This window comes from Benincasa hispida, chromosome 12 (assembly GCF_027475165.1).
Source record: "Benincasa hispida cultivar pf3 chromosome 12, pf3_genome.v1.1, whole genome shotgun sequence".
NCBI lineage: Eukaryota > Viridiplantae > Streptophyta > Magnoliopsida > Cucurbitales > Cucurbitaceae > Benincasa > Benincasa hispida.
Genome location: NC_143489.1, coordinates 38,600,161 through 38,606,793, shown reverse-complemented (window position 1 = coordinate 38,606,793; position 6,633 = coordinate 38,600,161).

Below are 6,633 nucleotides of genomic sequence, written 5' to 3'. Positions count from 1 at the left end.
AGAGGTTTGCAATGTTGTGAAATACTACAGATGGTAGATCCTTACCATTCATGTGGAGACATGCGAGCGGGGGTGTCCTATACAAAGAGTTTGTATAAGACCGGACCACGGGATGACTAGTCTTTGTATATAACACCATTGATACTTGAGACTTACATCTCACCTAAACGACTGTAGGTGACATGACCTCAATCTTGAGTGTTTTAGGAACTCCTGCCTTTGAGGGCGGTCCTTTGATTAGTATGGGTGAGAGTGGCCAGATTGCCAACTCATCATACCTACCTTTTTGGGGATTTGTCTGATTTGGGAGTTGGGAACTCAGTTATACAAGATGGAATTCACTCCTTCCCCGAAGCAGGAGTAAGTAGATAGATTTCTCCCTTAAGGGCTGATTTTGGGTCTTGAAAATAGTGGCCACAACTTCTCTTTCACTTTTAAAAAAGCATTCAAGGCAAGGGAGGAAGAGAGGATGACATAGCCAGGTCGCAGGGGACGTAGGGGAATGCCAAGGCCATTAGGGGTCGAATCTGGATTCCAAATCCTGGGCATGGGGCGTTACATAGCCTAATTGTATATGTTAGAGAAAATAAAATTATGTATATGCATTTATCATTAGTTTTCCTCAACACCATCATTATCTTTATCCTATTATGTATATGCATATGTTTTCCACCTATGAAGCACAGAGACTTCATGTGAGGGAAAGAATTCGTAGTAGAACGCATTAGATACCGATACTTCCAGATACTTCCCGGATACATGTCTGACATGCGATTTGACGTATCTATTTTTATGCATATCTTTTTTTTTAAAGAAAGAAGATAAGCAATTCATCTAATCTTTCCCAATCTAAAACTAGGCAGCGTATTTAAAAAGCTCACTACTCAATAGCAAAACTAAAAGGAAAAGAAAAATAAAAGGTCAAACCCTAGAATCATCTAATCTTCATCTTCAAATTTGAGTCCCCACAAAGTCCACAAAATATAACCCGCTTGAATATCTTCAACAATTCAACAAAAGAATTTCTTTGTTTATCTTCATATTTCTCCCTCTAATCTTATTCTTCTTCTCTAATCAACATGAGTCACTTTTCTATTGTATTTTTATTGACTATTTTACTACAACATCTTAGATATTACTTTTTGTATTGTATTACAGTGTTTGTACTGTATTTTTGATAGAGTAAACATGCATAAAACGGAAGCTAACAAAATCATTAAGCACTCTAATTACATTTAATTTGAGTGATAAGCATGCTAAAACATAAATTTCAAACAAAATGGTTTTAGAATTTACAACCGTTGTAGAATTCTCCTTGTTCTTTGCAAATCTCCACGAATATAACTTTCAAATCTTCAGTAAACCATCAAGAGAATCTTCTCTACTATTCTCAGCCTTGGATATGAGTGGTGGAACTTTGAATTGATAGGGAATTGGAAGATGATCGAAGAGGGTTTGAGAGGGAAAAATTTTATGCAGAAATTTCTCTAAAATTCGGATCGCAACCCTCGAAAATTCATAATATTGAAGTATTTATTCAATTCAATCATTCAAGCACTTCAACAACATTTTGACACTTCAAAATGCATTAGTAAAGTGGGCTAGATGTTGAAGTTTGGATAAATCCACTATCAAAAGAAATTTGGATAAATCCACTTTCAAAATCAAATTTTAATTTAAATTATATTTAATTCAAAAATTAAATTAAACATAATTTTAATTCAATTTTCTAAAAGTTGAATTTATTTATAATTGAATTTGATTTAAAATAATTAATTAAATAATTTTAATTAATTAAATAATAATAATTTAATATCTAATATTAAACTAATAAAACATCTATTTCAAACATAAATCCCTATTCATGTAATCAATATTTAAATCATTATTTCAATATTTTGAATTCTCCAATTACGTTTAATTTCAATAAATTTAAATGTTAATTATATTGAATATAATTATTCAAACCCTAAAAGTTGAATTTGAACATTTCAAATCTACTCAATATTTTAATCCAAGATTTAATCTTTTACGAGCTAATAGAGGGACCTTATGAATCTACAAATCATGAGCTCCAACGATTTGAGATTAATTGGTTAAACTCTTAAATCCAAATTAATCAGCATTCATTAGCTATCGAGACATACCACAGCTCGATAGTTGCACTCTCCTCACTATAGATAAATTTCTGTTAACTTGATTTAACCATGATCTGTAAGTTGATCATTCATAGGTCGTTCGTATTTACAGCTAAGTCAAAATTATCGTTTTACCCAGTAAATACATCTTGCTCCTTAAGTCACCACTCCTCTATTGAACAATAGGTTTATAGTCCAACTAATAAACAATGGTCCCTCTCTATCATGAGAAGGTGGGGCCCTTTTGTTCAAGACCAGGAATCAGTTCTTAAGAGAACAACCTATCTACTAACCCTAAATTGGGTACGAGTGAATTCCATCTTGCAGGACTATGTCCCCAGCTATCTATTCAGTTTTATCCTCAAAATGAGAGGCTTATTGAAACAGTGTTGTTGCACCTATGCAGATCAAAGGATAATCCCAAATAAATAGGAGTTCATAGTCAGCTCAGGATTCAGGATTAAGATCAAGTTACTCTAGGTCATCAAATTGAAATAGTCAGTTTTAACAATAAACGGTCGTTATAAAGAAAAGTGACTATTTCGTGGTACGGTCTTATGTAAATGTCTTTTGCATAGGACGCTCCCACTTGCACGTCTCCATATGAACGATTTTGGGATCACATTGTTTGTATCAGTATACAAAGTGGGTCGCATCCATAGTGTCCCTAGGATGAGGTACCCAATCTCATCCATATACTTATAGACCTTTTAGGCTATATACTACAACTTAATTCTCTTTTATGTCTCTAAATAAAGTTAAGTATTCATACTATAGCCATGGGTTCATTTATTGGATTTTATAACAGAGTGCAATTTCAATAATACTTTTATTGTGAAATAGAGTATGTTTCATATATTATGAATTGCGAGTTTTAGGACATTCCCAACAATCTCTCACTTGGACGAAAACTCTAGTGAGTTACAATTATATATAAATATATAATGTTGAGAAAAAGAGAGAAAAAATAATAAATTAGGGCATCTATATACCCTTCGATATTCTCCCACTTTCCTTAGAATTATGAAGCTCATAATCCCAGTCCTATCAGATGACCCTCGACCACTTTAGCTGTGAGGGCCTTCGTAAATGGATCAGCAAGATTATCTTCAGAGGCTATTTTCGTGACTATCACGTCTCCTCGTTGTGCTATCTCCCTGATGAGATGATACTTTCGCTTGATGTTTTTTTCGCGTTTATGGCTTCTAGGTTCCTTTGAGTTGGCAACTGCTCCACTGTTATCATAATACAGGGTGATCTGCAGATGCATAATTGGAACCACTTTCAAATCAGTCAAGAATTTTCTAAGTCATATTGCTTCTTTAGCTACTTCACATGCAGCTACATATTTAGATTCCATAGTGGAGTCAGCAATATTACTCTGTTTGATGCTTCTTCACACTATAGCTATTCCGTTTAGAGTGAATATTGATCTTTGAGTAGATTTCCTAGAATCTACATCAGTCTGAAAATCAGAATCAATGTCTCATAAGGATCAAATCCTTAGTACCATACATGAGCATATAGCCCCTTGTTCTCCCAAGATACTTGAGAATGTTCTTAACAACAGTCCAATGGCTATGACCAGGGTTGGACTGAAACCTGCTAACTATTTCGACTACAAAGCATATGTCGGGATGTGTACATAATATAGCATACATCAAGCTCCCGATTGTTGATGCACAAGGAATTCTTTTCATTTCCTCAACTTTTTGAGGTGTCTTAGGACACTGTTCCTTAGACAAACGAATTCCACGTCTAAAAGGTAGCATATCCTTTTTGGAATTTTGTATATTATATCTTGACAACATCTTGTCAATATAAGATGCTTGAGATAGTGCTAGTGTTCTGTTCTTGTGATTTCGAATAGTTTGAATTCCAAAAACATATTGTGCATCTCATAAATCTTTCATTTGAAATTGTGATACTAGCCATCTCTTTAAGTCAGCAAAGAATCTTATCTCATTCCCAATGAGTAGGATATCATCAACATAAAGTACCAAGAAAGCTACAGTTTTGTTGACTATTTTCTTGTAAACACAAGGTCGTCAACATTTTGTTCAAAACCATAAGATTGGATCGCAATGTCAAATTTTATGTTCCAGGATCGAGATGCTTATTTTAATCCATAAATGGATCTATTAGGCTTGCAAACTTTTTATCCTGACCTTGTTCAATAAACCCTTCTGGTTGAGACATATAAAGATTTTCTTCAAGATGACTATTCAAAAAGGTTGTTTTGACATCCATTTGTCATCTTTCATAACCATAGAAAGCAGCAATGTATAAAAGCATTCTAATAGATTCAATCATGGCAACAGGAGAAAAGGCTTCTTCATAGTTTACCCTCTCTCTTTTGGTAAAACCTTTTGCCACGAGTCTGGCTTTGTAGGTATGCACCATCCAGTTTGTTCTTGATTTCTCTTGTAGATCCACTTGCAACCATTAGGTTTTACTCCATTTGGTTGATCTACACGTTTCCAGATAGAATTGAAGTACATCGACTCCATTTCTAGGTCCATGGCTTTTATCTATTGATCTCTATCTACATCATCCATTGCTATTTAAAGGTCAATGGATCCTCTAGGCCATCATCAGGTATGATGACTTGAGTTTCTGTTAAATCCATATAGCAATCAGGCTGTTGAACAATCTTATCACTATGTCGAGGCATTCTCAATCCATAAGAAGGATGTGATGGACCAATAACTTTTGTTGAAGGACCAGCTTGATCAACAACTTTTGTTGATTTATCTGTAGATTCTCTGGACATCTCATCTAATACTAATTTACTGTGAAGTTGATGACTTTTATGTAATTTTCCTTTAAGAATGTAGTATTTGTCGATACAAATACTTTATCTTCTTGAGGATCATAAAATAGATCACCTTTTATTTCTTTAGGGTATCCTACAAATAGGCATACTTTTGAATGTCGTTCCAATTTTTTAGATTTTTGTACCAACACGTGTATCAGGCTTCCCCAAATTCTAAAGTGACATAAACTACCTTTACCTCCTCTCCATAACTTATACGGTGTTTCTAAAACACTTTTTGAGAGAACCATGTTCAAAATATACATAGCAGCTTGCACTGCATACCCCCAAAAGGACTAAGGTAACTGACTCATCACTGAACGAACCATGTCTAACAAAGTTCGATTTCTTCTTTCTGCTACACCATTTTGTTGTGATGTACCAGGTGCAGTGAGTTGGCATTGAATTCCATGTTCTACTAAATAGTTTTGGAATTGTAAATCCATATACTCACCACCCCGATTTGATTGAAGTGTTTTAATCCTTTTCCCAAATAGGTTCTCAACCTCAATCTTATACTCTTTGAACTTTTCAAGAGTCTCAGACTTATGATGCATTAGGTAAACATAGCCATATCTAGAATAATCATCAATAAAATTGACGTAATATTCAAATCCTCCCCGAGCTTTAACATTCATCAGACCACAAAGATCTGAATATATAAGCTCTAGAGGTTCTTTGGTTCTAAGATATTTTCCTGAAAAAGATCTTTTAGTCATTTTTTCCTCAAGACATGATTCACATGGAGGTAAAGATCTGTCTTCTAACTGATTTAGATGGCCATTCTTTACCAATCTCTCAATCATGTTGAGATTTATGTGACCAAGTCTTAAGTGCCAAAGATAGGCGCTAGGCGAAATCTTTCTTTTCTTATTTTGAGTTTCTGTTGTTTTAAACATCTCTATATTTAAAATAGCTTTTGCCTCATTTGGTCTTATCACATAGAAGTTATTTTCAAGTAGTTGTACATATTTGAACACCTCTTGAACTAATGAACACTTTATTTACATCAAAAGCGACTTTATACCTATGTTCCATTAAACAAGATACACAGATTAAGTTCCTTTTCATTTTAGGTACAAAATATACATTTTCTAGTAAAATGTAAGAATCTCCAAAACATAATTGATGTATCCCACTGCTTCTGCTTAAATGACTTCAGTTGTTTCCACCTTAAAAGTCATTTCATTTTCTAATACCTACTTCTAGGAACTGGTTTCCTGAATGAAAGTCCGAATGTGATTAGCGGCGCCTGAATCTAATATCTAGGTTAAGTGAGAACTTTCCACTAAACATGTTTCTATTACAAGTAAATCTGATTTACCTTGATTTTCCTTTTCAGCTTTCTTCTCCATAAGATACTTAGGGCAATTACGTTTTCAATGCCCATCGATGTTACAATGGAAACATTTTCCTTTTGTAACTTTCGTCTTGCTCTTAATGGCAGGAGTCTTTTTCTTCCCTTTTCCTTTCTTCTTCAACTGGATACTCTTATTCTTTGAAGATCCAGACTTTTTTTCAGAGGGTTTTGAACTACATGTTGAACCCTTTTGAAATTTCCTTTGGGAAACAACATTTGCTTCCCCTTTTTTATTATTATTAAGGATTGATAAGTCTAGAGTTCATTCAGGAGAGTTTTCAAGTTGTAATCAACCTTATTCATTACATTGTTTGTACGAA